The 24227-nt window shown below is 34.9% G+C and overlaps 1 protein-coding gene across 6 annotated transcripts in view; it reads right to left on the bottom strand.

Annotated features, from left to right (window-relative positions):
- The window catches only part of LOC102809252 (vitamin D3 receptor-like), a 128985-nt gene that overhangs the window by 24674 nt on the left and 80084 nt on the right, over positions 1 to 24227 (bottom strand). Inside the window, exon 1 of one of the 6 annotated variants that reach the window (XM_085495686.1) lies at positions 13504 to 13649. The exons of 3 other annotated variants lie outside the window; for them this stretch is intronic. The gene's annotated coding sequence lies outside the window, so the exon portion shown is untranslated. Of the gene's footprint in view, positions 1 to 11790; positions 11830 to 13503; positions 13650 to 24227 lie in introns of those variants that run through there. 2 more of the 6 variants (XM_085495679.1, XM_085495701.1) reach the window with 2 other exon arrangements.

The raw sequence follows: 24227 nt of genomic DNA, 5'->3' as shown, positions 1-24227 counted from the left end.
GACTCTTGTTGTGCTTCGCACACGGGAGTCAAAAACCCCTGATTTATTTCTGTTTTACAATTATTTTGATTAGGAAATGTGAATTTAATTTTACCAAATTACATATCTTGTTTTTCAAGATCAATGTATTATTTTTGTTGTTGCATCAATGTTAGACTAGTGAATTGGCATAACTAATTGTATCACAGGAAATCTTCCTGCGTCATATTTGGCTTATAGGGAATACTGATCCAACCTTGTCTGGATCTTTTAGTATGAGACAACCAACTACATGTACACAAGACATGGCACATTTGAGACAACTAACCACTTAAAACATGGCATAACCACAATCAACCTTCTATGACTTAGAACATTTGACAGCATTATTGTAATTATAAAACGGAAGGGTGAAGGGCTTATCATGACCTAAAATAGCCAAAACCCTTAAGATCAAAAAATACCAAAATCATCATGAGTGAAAATTACTAAAATTGTCTGTCAACTAGATATTCTATAAGTGATTGTATAGTGGCTAAAAGATGCAGATAAGTGGAAGAAAAAAATCAATGAATATAGAAGAGTTATAAGCAAATTATGCCTCATATAATTCATCAGATCAATTCGCTACTGAGTGTCTAGTATAAAGAGAAATAAAGATTTTGAAATTAAAAAAAACACATTTACATTGAAAAATTTAAAAAAAGAAGCAGTAAACGTATTTGCTTTGATTATACACATTGTTTGGAATGTATGAAGTACCTCCATAAAAACTACATATACTATTAGTGTTCCTAATTGTAGGTATTTGTGTATGCAAAGGACTTTACTCTACATCAGTAAATAATTTATAAGCTGAAGATCTATAATAATGCACCAGAAATACTGACCTATTTAGCTTACAGTGAGACAATCCAGAGAGGTAAGCCCTGGAATATGTTTGTGGGCCATTATTGATACAAGAAGCATAAAGAAAATGAGTACACCTTATTTTGAAACATGCCTGCAGTCACCAAAATAAAAACACAAAATAATTTCATATCATATCAGGAGAGTGCTGTCCAAAGGGGTAAAGGTCAATTGGCTGAGAACCAATTCATTAACAAAATGTCAGGTAAGCGCTGTAAAAATTATTCAGGTCAATAAAAATACACATGAATGAAATTCAAAGATGGTATCAGGTCACTTCAATCAAACAACTCACCGAAATATGCACCAATAAAAAATATCAAAAATTGTCAGCAGTCAAATGAGTTGATCAACCATGAATATTCAGAACATAGTTGAACTCTGGTGACCTTGCCCTTTGTTATATAATATAATTCCCTTTATCACAGTTTGTTTCAATATAAATATGCATTGTCATAATTAATTTTGAATACAAACAAGTTTTGGGGTTGAACCAACAGTGGGGAATTAGTCTACCGAATGTCCTTAAACAAGCAGCCTCTCGGCTGAGATAGCTCCGCTGTTAGCAATGCACATTTCAATTCCTAATTTCCGAGTGACTATTTTTCTCACAAAATTCGATAGAGGGCGTTCTCAAAGTACCCGGATGACAGTCCGTTCAACGTTCATGGTGGGGTTGAAATTTGAGCGGCGTCTGCTGTAAGCAATATACTAGTAGTTACTGTTGCCGAAGTCTTATTTTTTACAAACGTTTAGCAAGAATTGGTCAAAATGGTTAACTGGCATTGTAATGCCCCAGACTATTCCTTGGGTTCAATTAAAAAGAAAAAATAGCGCAATATCCTGAGATGAAAGGCGTAACTTTTCATACATTTCTTTCGTCCAAGAAATCAACACTTCAACGCCAGTGGATTCGAATGTGTCGTCGGGAATCTGAGTGGACGCCAAACTATATTCCCGGGTTTGTTCACGGCATTTTCCATCCTGCGCCAGTATTTTTTTAGTTCAATAACTGGAGACAGCCGTCTTTCAACCGCAGTTATACATCGATTGAAAAACGAAGACTCTGTCAGCTTCCCGAGACGAGCGCAAACGAAAACATTGAGCCGGATTTGATGAAAAATTCGCTCGTTGCCAATTCCCACATCGATCTTCTTGTTCAGAATCCTTATGATGGCATTTTTTGCGAAGTTGAAGTTAAAATAACTACGGAAGGAAAAAAACGTGTGTCCATTTATGATAACTGCATCTGCTGATCGCCTGGTGAATAAAATATTAAATCAAACTTACACTACACAGTTACAAACACCAGAAACTATTTTAGAGTTTGATTTAATAATAAACCATGGCTTGTAAGGATTTTCCTTCATGGATCATTGCCGAATACACTCTGCCATAATGAAATTAAATTCTGTATTCTGCACATGATGAAGCTTTACGGAAATTATGAAGTAAGTAACCATTAATAAGTCGATATTCTTTCAGTCTGGCTGTTGTCCAGTCACTTCGATGCAACAAATATGCGAACATATCAGCTATTTAACACAAAGGCAAAGTATGAAGTTTTTTTTGCCAAGTTTTTACGTTACACGGATCTACCAGAGTTATCGTCAACTCGTGTTTTACAGTACGACGATGATTGTTTGACTCTTGGCGAACATTTAACTCGTTTGCTAACTCAACAAGTTCAAACAGTTTAGCTTTACGAACATTGCTGCAAGTTACACCACGATCCTGAAGAATTTTGCGGAGTTCTGGGACTTTTTTGCTTTTCCAATCTATTGATTTACGCATGTAAGAATACAGAACTTCAATAAAAACAACCCCACTCAGGCTCGTCATCCGGGTATTTTGGATGCGCCCTCTAGCGGAATTCCGTAGAAAACTAACAACTCGAAAATTAGGAATTAAAGAACAGAAGATATTAGAAAATGAACAATATGCAAAGTATCAATGCAATGGGACTTGCTGTTTTCAACAAGAATTCAAAAATATAATTTTTCACCATAAATGATTGTGATTTTTAACAAGAAGAAAATATCACTTTTTACCAAAAATGACAAAAATATTCACCAAAATTAGAGAATTGACGATATCATTACAAAATGAACAAATTTGAGAGTGGTTCACATGTAGTATCTATATATGTAATATCAAAGCAATTGGACTTGAGGTTTTTAACAAGAAGTAAAAAAAATATCACTTTTTACCAAAAATTACAAAAATATTCACCAAAATTAGAGAACTAAAGATATCATTACAAAATGAACAAATCTGAGAGAGGTCTACTCAAGGTACATATACACCAAGTATCAAAGCATTCAGGCTTGTAGTTTTCAAGAAGAAGTCGAAAAAGTAAAACATTGACACGGACAACGGACGACGACGGACAATCACTCATATGATAAGCTCCGCTCGACCAAGTCGACAGCGGAGCTAAAGATGTAAAATATCTTACAAAAACATTGGTGCCTTATTTGTTTAATTATTTTAAGGTACATAATTTCCAGTTTTATTCAAAGTAATTCAGATATTTTAATATAAAAATAAATACATCGCAAAAAAAAAGTTCTGCATTTAGACGTGAATAGATTCATAAAACATGCAAGATAACAGAAAATCTTAGCTAGCTTTTGTCCAAGTATTTTGTACAGGTGTCTGTCAAAAATTAATGATTCACTGATACAAATATGAACTGCCTCATTGTGTGACTACAGTATTATATGAAAAGTAAAAAAACACAAAAAAAAACACCCTTTATGAATAGCTATCATGTTGCAAGCTCTGCTTTGCATGCAAATCAACTTAAATAGTTAGTTGGTGTCCAGTGGAGGGAGAAGTCAATAGTACTGTTGCCACCTGAGAATCTACATCTTCAAACACTGCAATCTTCGAAGTTCATTTTTTTTAAACTAGTATTATGAAAACTATCATTCTGTTCTAATAGCTGAAACATATTCCTGCGAGTTTTCATTTGTCGTATGAACTGTTTGTCAAATACAGAATACATATATTTTAGAACAATTTTCTTTTTTAAAATGTGGATGAAATGTTTTTGATTTGATAACTTTGAACTAAACAGATTTTCTATTAGCTTCAGATCTTGATCAAAGTTTGGTACCCAGTTCATAGGAGTGCTTATATTGATTTTCTGACATCTTGTTTTCTGTAAAGATTTTATTGGTAGGTTTGCAAATGTGTATCAGACTGTGCAATCTCTCCATGAGTTGGTTTTGAAACCCAGTATGGGATTCTGGGATACATTACCAAGGATAATATTACAAGATAAATCATTTGCTTCATTGAACACATACAACAATGCATATTTCCACTGAGATCAGTGACCTTTGATGTGTATCACCAGTGATCAGTCAAGTAGAAACAGTCAAAATATTTTATCAGATTTTCTCAATTTTTGCATGATATTTTCATACAAGACATCTGTTGTTCAAACTCAGGAAAGACATTATACTGATGAATAAGGTGACCAAGTTTGATGATGTTTGGAATAGAATTACTAAAGTTATTATGCACACAATAACAATTATTAACGACGACGACGACAACAACGACAACGACAACGACGGACAAAATCTTTCCCTTAATATACCTTTCCCTTTCATCTTTGATGGTACGGGCAAGGTAAAAAACCATTGAAATATTCCTTGCAAGAGAACACTAAATTTTGAAAATTAAAAAAAATGTCACAAACATTAACACGCAACCTTGCTTCGCTGTAATTGACAAGTGCAGAGGGCAGTGTCAGTTACTAGGTGGATCGGAGAAGTGGAATCTACGACAGTTTAGTATTTGTGCATTTCAAACAACTATGGATATTTCTCGCTAGTACTCTTTGCAGTGACGTTTCAGATTTTCAAACACAATTCTCATTGTTCTCGTTGAACCATAGAAGTCTATAGTTGAATCTGCTGTGTGGTACTTGGCATTGCATTAGGAACTGTGTAAATGTTTGTGAAAACTAGACTGACGATTCATGTTTTAGTGCATTCACATCACGTGACATTGACATCAGTTAATTATTCATGCTTAGCAGCGCAACGGTTTACTGGTTCATGTTTTTCTTATCTTTATTCAACAAAATCTAAATTTTAATTTTAATTATTGTCATAAATACAACATTGAATCACTGCAGTGATATTCATAGTCACATACATCTACTGTTTACTGCAGCGAGAATTGCAAAGAAATAATTCATATTGTTTAGAAAGCCTATTTATATTTGGGTCACGACGACCCTTTTCCGAATCTGTAAACTTGTATTTTGTTATCAGTTTTCATTTATAAATGTGAATAAACGTCTCTTACTATCATTTGAATTCCTAAATACATTTTACTAGAAATTTCCCGTCTTCCATAGTCTATGGTACTCCAATGAGAGAGATACTCCAATGGTGCAGTCTCTTGTTCGGGTATATATATTCATTTCAGCTTTGTGGTAGAGTGTCTCACAATTCTTTGCATGAACGGGCGTCCATAAAACATTGTCAAAAATATGGAGGGCGCAATACACTGGTTGGACGTTATTATTATGGCCTGAGTTGGAACCGTCATTTTTTTTATTGTCACTAACAAATCAAACACTATGTTTTTAGTACGTACAGAATACTAAAATGACAAATATCTGTATTACTGGTGGAAATAAAAGAATAATCGAACGTGATGAAACTGTGAAATGTTGAATTTCGCAATCACACACCCCTACTAACAAAATGCTATATGCAAATGTGACTTTTAACCACTGAAGTGACGAGCCCTTTTCAAATCAGTTACATAATTGTTGCATTAATTTGCATTAATCCAGGAACAAGATGTTCCATTTCCATTTTAGTTGTCTATTGTCTGACGTTCAGGCTGATCTCAATCCCCATCTCATATTCACCAAGTCAAAGTTTATTTGGAAGATCTTGCCCACAGTCTCCAAGCAAATCGTTCACGCAAGGAAGTCATGGCGTTGTGTTTAACTTCCAGTTGATGTAGCGTGTCTAGCCGTGTCATTTCAAACACATAGAAAAGTCATTGTTCAATTTTTCACACTTAGTTCATACCATTTCATTGTAACTATTATAACTTGTATTCAGTGGATCGTTTTTGATTATAGCCTACAAATCGCTATATACGCAATTTTATGTGTCAGAAAAAAACGCAAGTATGCAAAAGTCGAAAATTGATGTCCGATCTAATTAATTGACCTCTTCCCCTAAATTACTATTAATTCATGTTGGCCAGGTGATACCATATGATGTCCGTTGTTCCTTGCTTCTGTCTGATCCTTTATTGTTATCAAAGAGCTCTACTCAAATTGACAAAGGGCTCAGGCTGTTCAGCAATTAACCGATACAGGCTAGTGTAAAGTGTTCGTTAGGCTTGCATAAAGGCTCTTGTTATATTTTTTTAATAAATAAAATATTGTAGTGTATAAATGGCCATAGCGTTAACCAACTTTTGCGGTAACCCGGCTCTCACCATTTACACGCCTCCACTACCAAAGAAGGAGCTACGACGCGATCCTCGAAACATTGCCTGAACCAATCACAAACAAGAAAAGACAATGAATTTTCGGATTAACACTTCTGCCTCCCCTCCCCCACACTAACGAAAAAATCTTTCGTCTGTGCCAGTATTAATTCTGTGCAGTGGTTCATCACGTGTCTGTATATACTACGTATACGTAGAAATACATTAGACAGCATTGTTCTGAATTACGTGTATGTTAATGTGGGCACTGCATACTTCTGGTCTCCGTAAATATACTGCTGTGTACATTTACCTATCAGTATGTTCCGAATGTGTGAATATACATTGCGTATTCCCCGTACATACATTGAATGTGCGCGTGTGCCGACTAACGAATATCGGGAATATACGCGTGCGAATATGCTCATGTACCCGCCGTATATATATCAAAGATTTTGCCCAGTGTTAGTTGTTTTCAAAAGAAAAGAGCATTGAAAAAGAATTTAACACTTTGACGATGATAACAGATTATTGTCAAAAACTTACGAAACACGGACGTATTCATAAGGAGTATTGACAAAGGTTGCCACCAGAACAAAAGCAGTCTCATTGCGTGTCTGACATCTTATCACCACTGAACAATAAAGAGGCATTTTTATTTTTTATTTTATTTTTAGGCATGTTGTCGAAACAAATTAATAGGATTAGGAACAATGCCGTTTTGGACCAGCTGGTTGAAACAATGAAGTCAGTCAGGTCTTGTTGAATTGGGGTGCGATTTGTAATAGGTACATTTCATGTTTTCAATTTTTGTTAGGAACTCTTTAACCCTGAAGCTGAAATTAGGGGTACGGTTACTATTATGTATGCAGCGTATATTAGGATTTTAACGGTATATATATAATATCTGACTTACAGTTTTCAACAAGAAGTCAAAAATATCACTTATTACCAAAAATGACAAAAATATTCAGCAAAATTAGAGAATGAACGAAATGAACAAAATAAGAGAAGTCTGCCCGGCAAAGCTAAAAAGCTGATGGGATGTTGTACGGTGTACGACGATGGGTCAACCCATGACCTCCGCTCAGTCATCTTTGATGACAGTGATGGGATGTTGTACGGTGTACGACGATGGGTCAACCCATGACCTCCGCTCAGTCATCTTTAATGACAGTGATGGGATGTTGTACGGTGTACGACGATGGGTCAACCCATGACCTCCGCTCAGTCATCTTTAATGACAGTGATGGGATGTTGTACGGTGTACGACGATGGGTCAACCCATGACCTCCGCTCAGTCATCTTTGATGACAGTGATGGGATGTTGTACGGTGTACGGCGATGGGTCAACCCATGACCTCCGCTCAGTCATCTTTAATGACAGTGGAGCTGAAAAACATATCAAGGTGTTTTGAACATCGGTATGTAACACGATTATATACTGATTATAGTATGTGATTGTACTGGGATTACCAAAACCTAAAATGACATAAATTATGCAAGTAATTTTATGTAAAATCTGCACAGGAACAATCCATAAAATAGTGATCACAGACTTGAAAGTAATTTAACTCACTAAGCTGATTCTCTCAATTATTATTCTAATCTGGGTAATGGCAATTCCATGCTTATCCCATTAGGAATATTTAATCTTAATACCAAACATGATTTTCATTATCTATACTCATTTTGACTGTCAAGGACTTGTCAGTGAAATGTACAGTTACAAATATACTAGTATGCAGATTTCAAACATACAACATTCTGTTAAAATCAAAATTATAATACTTAGTACTAACACAGACAGATCAAAACAGGTAAAATTTCTGTACAATCCAGTTATTTAAGTGGCAGGCAGTTATAAATGTTTCAGACTCAGGATTGAGATGTCTCACCTTTGCTGACATGCATTAGCTCTCTAGCCATGAAGGATATATTTAGATCGATGTATGCATGTATCTGATTGAAAGATGAATTTCTAAGATGTGGTTGAATAAACTGTAAAGAGTTAGTGCTAACAATTTAGAAAACCTGCATCAAGTTATCGCTGAGTTAGTGATGTCAAGTTAACAAGGCAGAAGAGGCAAAAGGTGAGGTTTGTTTGAGGTTTGTACATGTACTATACGATGTCTGTGACTTAGTTCCCAATAAATGAGGGTAAAAGCATCAATATGAGAAAACTTATCTAAATTATGCAAACTACATGTATTTAATCTGCACAGTTTCAACCCTAAAATAATAATGATTGTGGAGTACTCAGGAGTACTTAGCCACCAAGTTTTATTGAAAATAGTGGTTATAATAGTGGTAAATTGCCTAATTTATGCAAATTATGTATTAAATATGCATGAATTTCAACATTAAAGTAATCTTTGGACTATCCGCGAGTACAATGTACCAAGTATTCACTGAAATCTAAAAGGTTATTCTTAGCATACCGAACAGCTTACAATAGGCTAATTTATGTAAATTAGGAAATTAATATGCAATAAACTAACCAAGTATGTTGATAACACCAGTGCACCAATGTATTAGGTTTCGTTGAAATCTGCTGAGTGGTTTTATAAGGATTCCTTAGTATTTTGGCCCCTTGGAAGAAATACTAAAAAAATCCAATAGGACTATTTTAGGAATGACATGACTAGGCATTCAAAAATTGTGAGCGGACGTCTTTCGTAGGTCACACAAGTGGAGGATGGCATAGACAATAAATATTGTCACAGCACTTTGGATAAATTCCAGTTAGTATTTATTGACATAAAATGAATGTACCGTACTCGACCGCGTTAGCGCCCAGGGGCCTCAACTCAGAAAATCACGATTTTTTAGGGGTGGGCGCTTACCCGAGCACCCCCCCCCCTCGAAAAAGAGTGCAAATGAAAAATTTGATTCATCAAGTAACAGATTACGTCTTTGAGGGAAATCAAATTACGAAATTAGTTGAGTGTCATTGATTTTCACAATGAAGAAACAGAAATGATCACAAAAAATATGCACATTTTATTACAATATTAATTACGTACCACCAGAATTTACGAAATTAAAAATTATTTGAGTCTGTTGGAACACAGTCGAAGTCAAAATTGTCATATCTCCACTGACGAAGGTGTTGGATCGTACGCAAACTCTCGATGAAAATCACTTTCCGCCATGATGCATTTGCAGATTTCACCTGCAGTGGCGTCCTTTGACCTAATGGGTCAAGTTGGTTATTAACCAATCACAATGCTGTGTTGTACTGACGCAATTCTTCGGAAATTCCCGAAGACTTTCCGGTAACGCAATGCGGAAGTGAATTATCGATGTCGAAGTACGATCTCTTGGAATTGATTTCAGCGAATAAACGACACAGTTTTTCCAAAAAACTAGTAACTAGCCATTTTTGAGAGGTAAACTGAATATGGCATGAAATATTTACCGCATTTTACTTGTATTAACATATCATTGTCGAAGCGTAGTTTACGCACGGTTACCGTGTTCTACGCATTCACAACATGTTCACAGCGGTCGATATCCACGCTGTATCACATAAAAACGATTACCAAGATTCGTTGTGCAAAACCAAGTTTCAAATTAGTTGCATTTTGAAGGGGTGGGCGCTTCGCCGAATGTGACCCCGAATATAAAAATTGCGCAAAAGTGGGGGGTGGGCGCTTGCCCGGGCATGGGCGCTAACGCGGTCGAGTACGGTACTATGTTTCACTATATGGAATCCTAATAAATTTGAATATCAAATAGAATTCTATTAATGAATAATGAGGTTTACGATACCAACATTTAAAGGATCACCACACATAATTTCGAAAAATAAGTGTCAATGCCATGGAAAATGGACTTTTTTCCCCCATGGTTTCTATGGTAAAATTATTTCTTCATTTCTCAAACTTCTGTTTGACAACATGAGATGAAAAAGTCAAATATTATTGATATAAATCCTAATATTCTTATAACAATTTAAACAAGACATGAATGTCACAGTCCCAGTTATTTAATTATAAAATACTCATGTTAAAATAATACATGGAACATCCGCAAACAATTGAATTAATATGTACTCCTTTATGCGAGTACAACTCATCATAAAGTGATTTCCCTTAATCTGATAACTGAAAATTTTCATTGACCCAGGTCCGAAATCTCACATGCTCAAGAAACTGCATTCATAAATCTGAGTAAACCTTGATGTACCTTTAATAACTTGACTGTTAATTCAGGTCTTTTTATATCACAAGGACCTGGGTTTGTTTCATCATCACCACTATAATTCCCATCAAAATGTAGCCCTGACACCCCTCTACATTTTCCATGGAGATTTGTAATGGTACGACCCATCTGTCACTGATTCAGTAGAAGTGTTGGGAGAGGTAGTTTTGGATGAAAATTATGAACAAGAGTTGGCAGAGCCATCTCGATGCTGGGAAAATAAGAGTTTAAAGGTGTGTTTTTGGAACAATGGATTGGTGAACAGGCAGAAAAGCAATTTCAAAGACTTTGACTTTGTTTTAATGATAACTTGAAGTATACATGTGGGTACGACCTGCGTTTATTATTTATTTATTTTGGAAACTCAATTTTTAACTGAAGGAATCAAACTAAATTAAATAATCATGTTTGTTTATTTTGAACCTTAGAAATCACCACTGTTCAACTCGGGACATTTAATTGTACTTAGCGTATATACTATGACAATCAACCAATTCGAAGAAAAAAAAACAGTCGACAATGACTTAATGCATGGCCACAGCCAAATCGCTGTTTAATTGAATGAAAAAAAAAATCAAAGAAAACAGAGAAGGAAGAGAAACACGAGCGATGTAGTCGAACGACAGGCGTTATGGCAGCCATGTTTCTTTCACCTCGATCAAGAAATTACGTGACTGGATTATCACGATTTGCAGTTGATTTCCGAGTTCGGGATCGATGCGCACTACACCGCCGAGTGTGGTAGACATAATCCCGATGGCAATAGGACGTACGAAGGAAGCTAATACAGTTGATTTATAACAGACGAAGTAAATGGAAATCACTTCAGTCGAGAACACAAACGTATTTAAATGAGTTGGTAAACAAGAGACGATGGCAACTCCACGTTGTGGCAGATTTACATACTACTACAGTTCGACTAAAGTTTACAAACACCACGGTCAGTCACACCAAGTCCCTCAAATCCAAAGGGATTTTTAAATGCATTGAGGAACACAAGACGAACAATTGTGCATACTCCACGTTATGACGCAGCGGAAAATGGCAATTTAAACTTTGCTTGCAGATTTTCCCGGGGCAGATTTACATAATACTACAGTTCGATATCACGGCCAGTGACACAAAATCCATCAAAAGGGAACTGCAAGTCATATAATGCCAAAACAGTACTATGATTTCACAACTTTCGAAATACATTCGATTTTATCGATGTCCACTCACTGTACACCAGTAAATGTCTTCCCGTTCGCAAGAACACAAAGTCTAAACTATCAGAAATTCGTAGTTCACATAATTCGAGTGATGGTATAACAAAATAACTCAATATTTGTAAATTCAATCCATCGAAAAAATATAAAAAACATTTTCATAAACAATTTGTATTATATAAATACAGTTTAAAAAGAAACCAGATTCATAAACATTAATCTATTTGAATACATTCTCACTACAAATTACACAATACTTATTTTCTAATGGCGTTTCTTCACACTACAAACTACTGGAATCATGCACACGTGTGAGTACTTATAGCTACGCCCAAAATAGTCCATCATTTATTGTGCAACTGTTAACATCCACACATTTTCATAAAATCTCCATGCACTTGTTGACCTTTCATAAGTAAAATACACTACAATACTCCAGAAAAACAATTTTCCTGGTATATTCCTACATTCTTGCATACTAATGAGGGGTTCAGACGCATTCCAAGCTGAACAATTTTCTTGGACTAATAACAAGCAGCCTATCGGCTGAGATAGCTCCGCTGTTAGCAATACACATTTCAATTAAAGAACAGAAGATATCATTACAAAATGAACAAATCTGAGAGAGGTCCACATGTAGTACCTATATATGTAATATCAAAGCAATTGAACTTGCGGTTTTTACAAGAAGTCGAAAATATCACTTTTTAATAAAATTGACAAAAATACTCACCAAAATTAGAGAAATGAAGATGTCATGAAATGAACAAATCTGAGAGAGGTCTACCCAAGTACATATACACCAAGTACCAAAGCATTCAGGCTTGTAGTTTTCAAGAAGAAGTCGAAAAAGTAAAACAATGACCGGGACGACGACGACGACGGACCATCACCCATATGATAAGCTCCGCTCTACAAAGTCGACAGCGGAGCTAAATGATGCCTGTCAGTCGGCCATCTTTGATTCAATTTCGAAAGAAATTGTCATGGACATGTATATAACATGTATAATCTATGTACCAAGTTTGAATGAAAACTGACAATTCATGTCCAAAATACAACATTTTCAAAAAACAAGATGGCTGCCAGTCGGCCATTTTGAATTGAATCGCTGAACGGGGTTCTGTGCATTTCTCAAGTCCCGAACACATCGTGCTGCCCGGTTCAGGGACACAAGCGAACTTTATGAATTTAGTCCCAAATGAATTGACAACGCTCAGCACGGGCACGGTTTGAACATCGAGTCTGTTATAATTGTCAGAGTTATAATTGATAAATATTTTGAGTGTGTATGTATTAAAATATGCAATCATGCATTGCTATGCTATGAGTTTTTGATTATGTCATTAATTTAGTTCGATTAATTTATTAGATTTATTAGAGGTGCCCGGAAAACAAAGATTTGGGAATCGTGAAATAAACATGGTGACAAAAGTGAAAGCATTGTTAGGCTAATGGTGTTCACCATTTGCAAAAGTTGCAATTTGGGGTTTTTTTCCTCGGCGTAAGCTAAGTAAAGTACGACAAAAACATTTGCGGCGAGATTCCAGCGACAGCAGTAATGACCACCAAACATAATTGAGGGAAAATCAACATGCGAAGCGTAAAACAAAAACTGTTTTGGGTCATAGCGTAAAATAGGGGGCTAAACCATTAGAGGGTGTCATAATTAAGCAAGGGTGAAAACCATTTTTATGCTATGAAAGAGAGAAAGCCTTGAACTTACTTTATGTATTAGGGAAGAGTAGGAAATCAAACTCGCGGTTAACCGCGGTCATTACCGCGGTGGTGATGGGTGCTCGCCGGTCGAACGCATTTTATGCAAATTTATGCATAGATTCCATGACCCTGGTTTACCGCGGTCGTGTGCAGTAGGCTCGCATGGCAATTTACACCCTATTGTTAAGACTATGAATGGACACAATAGACTGGGAAACTGAAGATTACTTGCCGCCAAGTTCAAATATTAATCAAAGAAAGCTTAGAAAGAACTCCCATGTGCTGAGAGTATTGGAGACACATTAAATATAATTCGAAATTACTTAGCTGAAAACTAATTATGCAAATCAGAAAATTAATATGACCAGATTTGAGTGTAAAACTAATGAGGTCTGCGCAATGTAACAGAAAATCTATGTCTCCAAGTTTAATTGAAATGTGATTAGAACCAAAAAATTATGAATTATTATGCTTATTAGGGAATTAATATGAACAGATTTTTACCCCAAACTAATTAGGTTTGTACATTGTCCTAGAGCATCTTTGTACTAAGTTTCATTGAAATGGAATAATTAGCACCGTGAAAACTCCAAAATTTCGACCCCTCTAAAAATTTGACCGCCTATTTATTTGCCGGGTTTCGGTGTTTTATTTACCTCCAAATTTTCGACTCCACTAAAAATTGCCGACTCATTCTTATTCGAAAATTGCGACCAGTTTTAGTTTTCCCCCAAACGAAAAAAAAAACGATGTGAGCGTTCAAACGGGACCTTCCTCAAAGGCATGAATCCGGGTTTCTGATTGACTGAGAGATTTTTATTTTATTGGTAACGAAAATATATTCTAAATAAACGAAGTTTCAAATAAAAACGAACACAAAAATCTCGGCATGCTGCGTTTCTGAATTGTTGATTATTACTGTACTCAGTAGTGATTATAATAATGTACACAAAATAAATTTGTTGAATGGTTATGAAATACAAATAAAAGTCAACTTAGTTTCATCGTAAGCGAATGATTCCGATCTCGTATAAACGTTTGATGCTGTAGGATATCCGCCATGTTCTCTTAGGTCAAATAGGTCAAATCGCTAATTAACCAATCAAAAAGCTGGATGATGCGAAAACGGCATGATTTTTTTTAAATAAAAAAATTAGTTGTTTTTAAAAAATAAACTGGTCATCTGAAGAATAATTTAACATTGTTCACAGTGATAACAGCTCATTCTCGAAAGGAAGCTTACCCGCTCACGCTAGTCACGATAAAAATCATACACGTGTACTCTTGAATAGACAGACGTCAATGACTACGGTAAAACTTAGACTATTTTAGCCGGCAGGATTGATTGAAATGTCCGAAAAATGACTCCAAAATACACCTTAAAAGTCCCATTTTATTTTCTTAAATCCCATTATATTTTTTAATCCAAGGGCGAATTTACGGCAGAATTTGGTCCCTCAAATCACCGGTACGGTGCTCAAATAAGGGACACGTGAGCTTTGATTCTAACCGGATACATTGCACTGGGTCGGGGAGATCGTTTGCTAAACTTCCATGTATCTTTTGTCCAATGGGTACCTGTACTTCGAACATTCGCAAGTTTTCCTAGGTAGTGCGAGACAGCTTTGTCTTTTGACCTATTAGTTTTGTGCTGACCTCTTCTCCGCGTCTTGATGTTTTGTTTTGCTTGTCATAATACTCACTGATTGATGACTTTGTTTAGATTTTGAGTTACAACTCGGCCACGACCTTTGCTTTTACCGTGAAACATGAGGAAGTTTACGTCAATTGACGGACATTGCATTTTTTAAAAACTAATGAAGCACACTGTCTATCATCCCCATTTTTTTTTGCTGATTTCTATTCTGAAAAATTCGACCGTCCGAAAATGCACCTTAATTTTGACTCTAAAAACACGTCACATTTCTAACACAAATTATTTAAAACCAGTCGAAATTTTGGAGTTTTTACGGTACTTTAGATATCAGTGTGAAAGATTAAAATTGGTTAATTATGCAAATTAGGTAATTAATATGTACAGATTTTAACCCACAATTATTCAGGTCTGTCTATTGTCCTACAGCATCCATGTACATTCATTGATATGTGATGTATAGTACCTGAGATATCAGTGTGAAAGTTGGTTAATTATGCAAATTAGGTGATTAATATGCACAAATATTTACCGGAAACTAATTGGGTCTGCATAATTCTAGATTCATTGAAATATGATGATTAGTACTTTAGATATCAGTAGAAAAGCTGAAAATTAATTATGCAAATTAGGTAATTAATATGCACAATTATTTACCCTAAAACTAATCAGGTCTCTGCATAGTCCTAAAGGATCTATGTACCAAGTTTCATTGAAATGCGATGATTAGTACTTGAGATACCCGTGGAAAAGCTGAAAATTAACTAATTATGCAAATTAGGTGATTAATATGCACAAATATTTATCGAAAACAATCAATCTCTGCATAGTCCTTGAGTATGTAAGTACCAAGTTTCATTGAAATGTAATGCTAACTACTTATATCAAATGCTGAAAATTAATTAATTATGCAAATTAGGTAATTAATATGTACTGATATTACCATACAAACTATCAGGTCTGTGCAGTGTCGTATGACATCTATGTACCAAGTTTCATTGAAATGTGATGATTAGTACTTGAGATATCAGTGGAAAAACCGAAAATTGACTAATCATTATGCAAATTAGGTAATTAGTATCCACGGATTATTACCAAAAACTAATCAAAACCTAGCATTAGTTCAGAGCATCTATGTACCAAGTTTCATCAAAATCCAATGAGTGGTTGTTTAGATATCAGTGGAACAGTCATGGAACCACTAAAAAATAGCTAATTATCATGCAAATTAGGTAATTAATATGCACGGATTTTTACCAAAAATTAATCAAATCTGCGCATATGTTCAGAGCATCTATGTACCAAGTTTCATCAAAATCCAATGAGTGGTTCTTTAGATATCAGTGGAACAGTCATAGAACAGCTAAAAATTAGCTAATTATCATGCAAATTAGGTAATTAACGAGCATGGATTTTTACCAAAACCTAATCAAATCTGCGCATTGGCCCAGAGCATCTATGCACCAAGTTTCATCAAAAACCGATGTATGGTTCTTGAGATAGCAGTGGAACAGTCGGACACACATACACACATACACACATACACACATACACACATACAGACACACTAACTGCAAAGACTCCCATTTTGTGCTTCGCACATGGGAGTCAAAAATCGAGTGATACCAAAAGATTGGAAAAATCGTCTCAATTAGTTTGCAGAAGAACACTATTTTATTTTCACGAGTCTTGGTATAACATCGCAAAGCAACTCAGAATAATTATTTATTTTGAATTTACATCATGTATGGTCTCAGGATTTATTTTAAAAGATTAATGTTTCGCGTATACCAATATAATCGGGCGAAGTATAAATTCCAAGTGTAAAACACTTGATGAGAGGCCGCAGTTTACGTTACCTCGAGACCATGCACTAAGTAGGAAAAGCAAGCCCAAGTCGAAGAGGGAGTGTCACACACTTGGTGCTACAATATATACTACAACAACTGGGTGATCAGCGAAAAAAAATAGCACACTTCTTGGCGAAACTGACTAATCTAATAAACCTTGGCCCAAGTTTAACCCCAAGTCACGCGCTGAACAAGTGTGTTGTTACCTTGGTGACCATTCGCGCTCCGCGCGTTGACCTAGTTATTATACACATCCCATGACGCAAATTTTTACTGGCTCTGCGTTGCCTGCGTAAAAATTGTTACCGTTCTGGTTGTTAATATTTCACCATTGCCGACGTGATAATGCGTTGCCTTCGTAATAATTACGCAAACTTATTTTCCATTGTTTACGTACTGGCTGTGAATATTTCACCATTGCGACGTGATAATGCGTTGCCTTCGTAATAATTACGCAAACTTATTTTCCGTTGTTTACGTACTGGCTGTACGGCTGTGAATATTTCACCATTGCCGACGTGATAATGCGTTGGCTTTGAAATAATTACGCAAACTTATTTTTCATTTTTAACGTACTGGCTGTGAATATTTCACCATTGCCGACGTGATAATGCGTTGGCTTTGTAATAATTACGCAAACTTGTTTTTCATTTTTAACGTACTGGCTGTGAATATTTCAACTTTGTCGACTTGATAATGCGTTGCCTTTGCAATAATTACGCAAACTTATTTTCCGTTGTCTACGTACGCGTACCTGCTGTGAATATTTAAACTTTGCTGACTTGATAATGCGTTGCCTTTGTAATAATTACGCAAACTTATTTTCCGTTGTTTACGTACGGGTTGTGAATATTTCAACATTGTCGACTTAAAATTGCGTTGCTTTCGTATAATTTCAGAGGTACATTACTTACCTCTGATAATTTGTATAATTTATAACTACGCGACTTAGTCGAAACCGCGACTTACTGCCTCAGAGACGGGGCCACTGAATAACTGTTGTTGATAATGATATTGTAAACAAACACGCACACACAAAACATTAAAGCCAGAAAAGTCAAGAAACAACATTTCAAATAATAATAATTATGGTTTGACATCTATATCATTTTGAAATAAACTAAATTTCATGTAAATAAAATCCATGCGTTACAATTTACTGTAATTTCAAACTCGGGGCAGCGTACTTTGAACGCAGAGTATTCGATCGCTTACATTTCGAGTGAAAAAAAACAAAACAACGTCAGGTGCTTTTGAACTACGTGCGGTTGGCACAGTAACGGGCAATGACCTCAGTGGTTCACGCGCAATGAAATTCTAATCGAGCCAGCTAGCGTTATCGTACGGTATCATAAAGTCAATAATTATTCATTCAAAATGCCGTTCACACTCACGAGTACCATGGAACACGAACATGTAACAGAAAAGTATCGTTGTTTGTTGAAAGAAGATTCAGTCAACCAAGAATACATGCGCAAGGCAAGATTTATGAAACGAAACAGAAAATAATCATGTCATTGTCAGGGCAATGCAGACAATGCTGTCTGCCTGATCTGTTTTGATTAGTTTGCCCGTTTCTCGTTTGCTGGCCATTTTTTCTGGAGTGTGACACAAATGGTGAACGAACATGGTACTGCCAAATCAATCAAGAACCAGGATACGGCTTGGATACGCTGAAACTTTGTAAATCGTCCTTTTTTCAATTGTAGACTTTATTCCAGTGTAATAAAGGTATACATACCTACATGTACCATGAAAAATTGTATCCCATCACTTTGGAAATTGACGCTAAATACATGTACTAAATACTAAACAAGCGCACATATCGTATTCATTTACAGCATCGGATTTTAAAACAATCACTCGTGGAATAACAAAGAAACTGTTAAGTACGTATTTCACACATTACCGAGGACCCTAATTATAAGCAGTCCTCAGCTCTCCCCGGCGTTCTGCGGTACACCGCGGTAATGACCGCGGTGCACCGCCCGTTTGATTTCCTACTCTTCCCAAAAATTAGTACAAAGTCATTTTTGACTCCCGTGTGCGAAGCACAAAAGGGAGTCTTTGTAGTTACCCTGTCTGTATGTATGTATGTATGTATGTATGTATGTATGTATGTATGTATGTATGTCACTTTTTTTGTTCCACAGTTATCTCAAGAACCACTAATCAAATTTTGGTGAAACTTGGTACATAGATACTCTGGGATAATACGCAGAGTTGATTAGGTTTTGGTAAAAATCTATGAATATTAATTACCTAATTTGCATGATAATTAGCTGATTTTTAGCTGTTCCAAGACTGTTCCACTGATATCTAAAGAATCACTCATTGGATTTTGATGAAACTTGGCACATAGATGCTTTGAACTAATGCGCAGATTAGATTAGTTTTGGGTAAAAATCTGTCAATATTATTAATTACCTAATTTACATAATGATTAATCAATTTTCGGCTTTTCCACTGATATCTCAAGTACTAATCATAACATTTCAATAAAACTTGGGACACTGCACATACCTGATAGTTTTTAGGGTAATATCAGTACATATTAATTACCTAATTTGCATAATTAATTAATTTTCAGCTTTTGATATTTCGAGTAGTAATGATCACGTTTCAATGAAACTTGGTACATAGTTACTTGAGGACTGTGCAGAGACCTAATTAGTTTTTGGGTAAATATTTGTGCATATTAATCACCTTATTAGCATAATTAGTTAATTTTCAGCTTTTCACCTGATATCTCAAGTACTAATCATCACATTTCAATGAGACTTGCGACATAGATATTCTAGGACTATGCAGAGACCTGATTAATTTTGGGATAAATAATTGTGCCTATTAATTACCTAATTTGCAGAACTAGTTAATTTTTTGCTGTTCTATGATGTCTAAAAACCACTCATTGGATTTCAATGAAACTTTTAAATAGTACTCATCACATTTCAATGAACCTAAGACTATGCACCATATTAGTTTTTGGTAAACATTTATGCTTCTTAATCACCTAATTAACATAATTAATTAATACTGATATCTCAAGTATTGATCATCACATTTGAATAAAACTTGGTACATAAATGCTCTAGGACAATAGACAGTCTGATTAATTTTGGGTTAAAATCTGTTCATATTAATTCTCTAATTAGTATAATAATTAATATTTTTTTGGTTCTAATCACATTTCAATGAAACTTGGTACATTGTTGTCACACGCAACGTAATATTACCGTAATTGGTATAGTACAGGTGTGATGGTTCAAATACCAAAATGGCAACAGTAACAGAAAGACTTCCCTGGTGGCGATGATAAAATACGAATACGGAGCCAACAGATGAGGTTTCAACTGGTACTGGTATTATTATACTCTGCAAACATCAAGTACAATAACGCGGTAAAACTCCACTACTCCAATAACTAGATACTTAAACTCCAATACAATTCAACGAGATCTCCGATCTGAACTCAGTGCTGAACAACTCCCCTATATATACCCACACTGTCTATAAATAGACCATTACATCAGCATACATAATGAGTCTGGAACTTACCACCAATTTCTAGAATGTTCCATTACCTTCTATTGCCTCCGACAGTGTTCTATTACCTATTCAACCAGTTTCTAAACAAAATCTAGAATATTCCACCCAGACACAGTACGGCTCTAGAACATTCTCAGTGACACGGAAGTGGTACATAAGTCGTATGCGACAATTGTGCAGACCTTATTAGTTTTACGCTTAAATCTGTTCATATTAGTTACCTTATTTGCATAATTAGTTTTCAGCTATTCCATCAATATCTCAAGTATAAGTAATTTTGGAATAATTTTTATCGTGTCTCCAAAACTCTCAGCACACGGGAGTTCTTTCTAAGCTTTCTTTGATTTGTTTTATTGCTGCATGTTCATGTGCTGCAAGTTAGAGCGCACATGCCTAAGCGGCTGTCCTTCAGCATATGATTCAGCCAAAGCATTTTCCCTGTATCAAAATCAAGAAACTATTCATTTTTACGTAATCTGAAATATTCAAGAACCAACACATACTAAAAACAAGCAACCTCTCGGCTGAGATAGCTCCGCTGTTAGCAATGCACATTTCAATTAAAGAACTGAAAGTATCATTAAAAAATGAACAATATGTATAGTATCAAAACAATCAGACTTGTGGTTTTTAACAAGATGTGGAAAATATCACTTTTTACCAGAAATTACAAAAATATTCACCAAAATTTGAGAATTAAAGATATCATCATGAAATGAACAAATCTGAGTTAGAACCACGTGTAGTACCTATATATGTAATATCAAAGCAATTGGACTTGCAGTTTTCAATAAGAAGTCGAAAATATCACTTTTTACCAAAAATGACAAAAATATTCACCAAAATTAGAGAATTGAAGATATCATCATGAAATGAACAAATCTGAGAGAGTTCTACCCAAGGTACATATACACCAAGTATCAAAGCATTCAGGCTTGTAGTTTTTAAGAAGAAGTCGAAAAAGTAAAACATTGACACGAACGACGGACAACGGAGGACAATCACTCATATGATAAGCTCTGCTCGACAAAGTCGACAGCGGAGCTAATTATATCTCAAAAGTAAATATTCATGGTGTATTTTTATAAGTGTAACCAGACCGGAAGTGAGAATTTTATACTACCCTAAATAGTAGTAATTATGCAGTTTTATGCCACAAACTGTATTTTATTGCAAAAAAACTCATTGTGTGATATTCCTATTCTTATACCGGTACTATTTTTTTGAGCATTTTGCTTTGTGTAGTGTATTTTAAAGTTTGTGTGATTTGTTGACTCCAGCGTTCGTTATCGGCTTTTGAATCATTTTTGTCTATCATAATAAGGGAAACCAATTAATTATTTGGTATAACCTGCCATGCTACCACTTGACATTCGTATACCTAGCAGTTTATTAGCCAGGTATAGAGGAAACCAGAAACCCACATTAACATTCCAATCAACATTCCCATAGCTTGAATTATGTTTTAATATTATTAGGTAAAACATCATTTTACATTTTAAGTTTGATCGAGGAGTGATATTTTATATATTATATTGTAAGTAGGAATGCAACTTAAAAAGCTATAGAAGGGCTTAAAAAGTTGAAGGCAGACATCAGGATATTTTTATTTATTATTCGGCTTACTGCTTTGAATACTATCCTTTGCATAGGATGAAAAATCAGATCATGCATTAGTCACGATACAGTTTCTATCCAGACATAAAACCAAACCAGTAATAGGTAACATAAACATGCATGAGTAAATCGATTCATGTAAAGTTTTACATATTACATGTTTTTATATAAATAGTATAAATGTATTTAAAATGTTACATACATATATCATGAATATATTTATAGAATAAGTTAATTTCCTCCAGTAATATAGTAAAAATGTAAAGCATTATATGTTATGTATACAACACTAGTATGACCTTTATATATTGAGGATGAACAGATTAATTTGTCCTGCATTCAATATGCAGACATAAAAAAGCAAGCCGTTTACATTAGCTATCTATAACCAGCAGGCTTTTTTTTCTATTAAGGTCAATCTGTTTGACCACATTAATTATAATTATCTCCAGATTCTACATGAGACAATTGTTACAATCATGCAATTATGTGCCTTTTCAATATTTATAACAATGTAAATGCTTTAATTAAGTGAAAAAACTATATACTCAACAACTTTAATTATTCTGTCCACCAGGAAAATGATAATGTCCTTCTGTTAACAATAGCATTGAAATATTGTGACTTTCATTTCATTTAAAAACAGTTTTTTCCATATGTACCAACAAAATTGAAGGTAGACTTGCCTAGGAAAAAAAATGTTACATACATACATCTACAGTCTACCGCTACATAATTAAAATATTATATACATACATCTACAGTCTACTGCTACATATTTAAACTGTTACATACATACATCTACAGTCTACTGCTACATATTTAAACTGTTACATACATACATCTACAGTCTACCGCTACATATTTAGAATGTAAATATTTCTAAATTTAGCTGCATGTAGAAATGTATTCAACAATTAAACAAGATTTGTAGAAATGTATTCAACAATTAAACAAGATTTACAGGAATACATTCAACTAGGCTTTCAAAATACAAACAAAATTGTCAAAAGTACATGTATGGACATGTTATACCAGGAACAGAAATAGCGGATATGTTTTTCAGATTCACATGCACATGTACATAGTCATTACTTTTTCAACTCATTTTCACCATTTACTCACGATGAATATTCTATTATTTTGTTGAGCGATAATTCCATAGACAGACACTGAAATTTTTTTTTATCAAATGATAGCATCGTGTTGTTATCAGCCTCAATCGATGACATTATACAACTGCTACATGTCGGTCCAAAGAGAAAAACAGTTGGTAAAATAATATTCAGGATTGTTCAAATTTATTTTTATAACATATACATATAAGATGTGTTCATAGCGATGGAGAATACACTACCAATTGTGTAAGATGTGTTCATAGCAATGGAGAATACACTACCAATTGTGTAAGATGTGTTCATAGCAATGGAGAATACACTACCAATTGTGTAAGATGTGTTCATAGCGATGGAGAATACACTACCAATTGTGTAAGATGTGTTCATAGCAATGGAGAATACACTACCAATTGCGTAAGATGTGTTCATAGCAGTGGAGAATACACTACCAATTGTGTAAGATGTGTTCATAGCAATGGAGAATACACTACCAATTGTGTAAGATGTGTTCATAGCGATAGAGAATACACTACCAATTGTGATATTAAAATGTTTAAATAAAACACTTAAGCATGAATGGATTACAAATATGTTTTTTACATCAAACAAATTTTATTTGAATACATGATTGCATGAGATATCAGAGTGAATGAAAAATAGTCTGTTGGCACAAGACTTTGTACACTATCTGTTTTTACTTAATATAAAATTAGAAAAGCCAACATATTTATTAATAAGTATTTTTGACATAGCACATGGGAGGACAAAAAATAACCATTGGTAGAGAATACCAAGTTTGTACACCACCACCTACCTGTTGTTGAAAGCTTCAAAACATAAGAGCACATCGTCTTGCTTATATATGTAAGTTACGTAAACCACTGAAGCAAACACTTGACATTTACAGCAAACTCATATTACAGAAGAAAACCACAGTGAGCAC

Source organism: Saccoglossus kowalevskii, chromosome 2 (genome assembly GCF_978046115.1).
Source record: "Saccoglossus kowalevskii chromosome 2, keSacKowa6.1, whole genome shotgun sequence".
NCBI classification, from domain to species: Eukaryota; Metazoa; Hemichordata; class Enteropneusta; family Harrimaniidae; genus Saccoglossus; species Saccoglossus kowalevskii.
The sequence above is the reverse complement of the archived record's forward strand: the minus strand, read 5'-3'. Positions and strand labels throughout refer to the sequence as shown.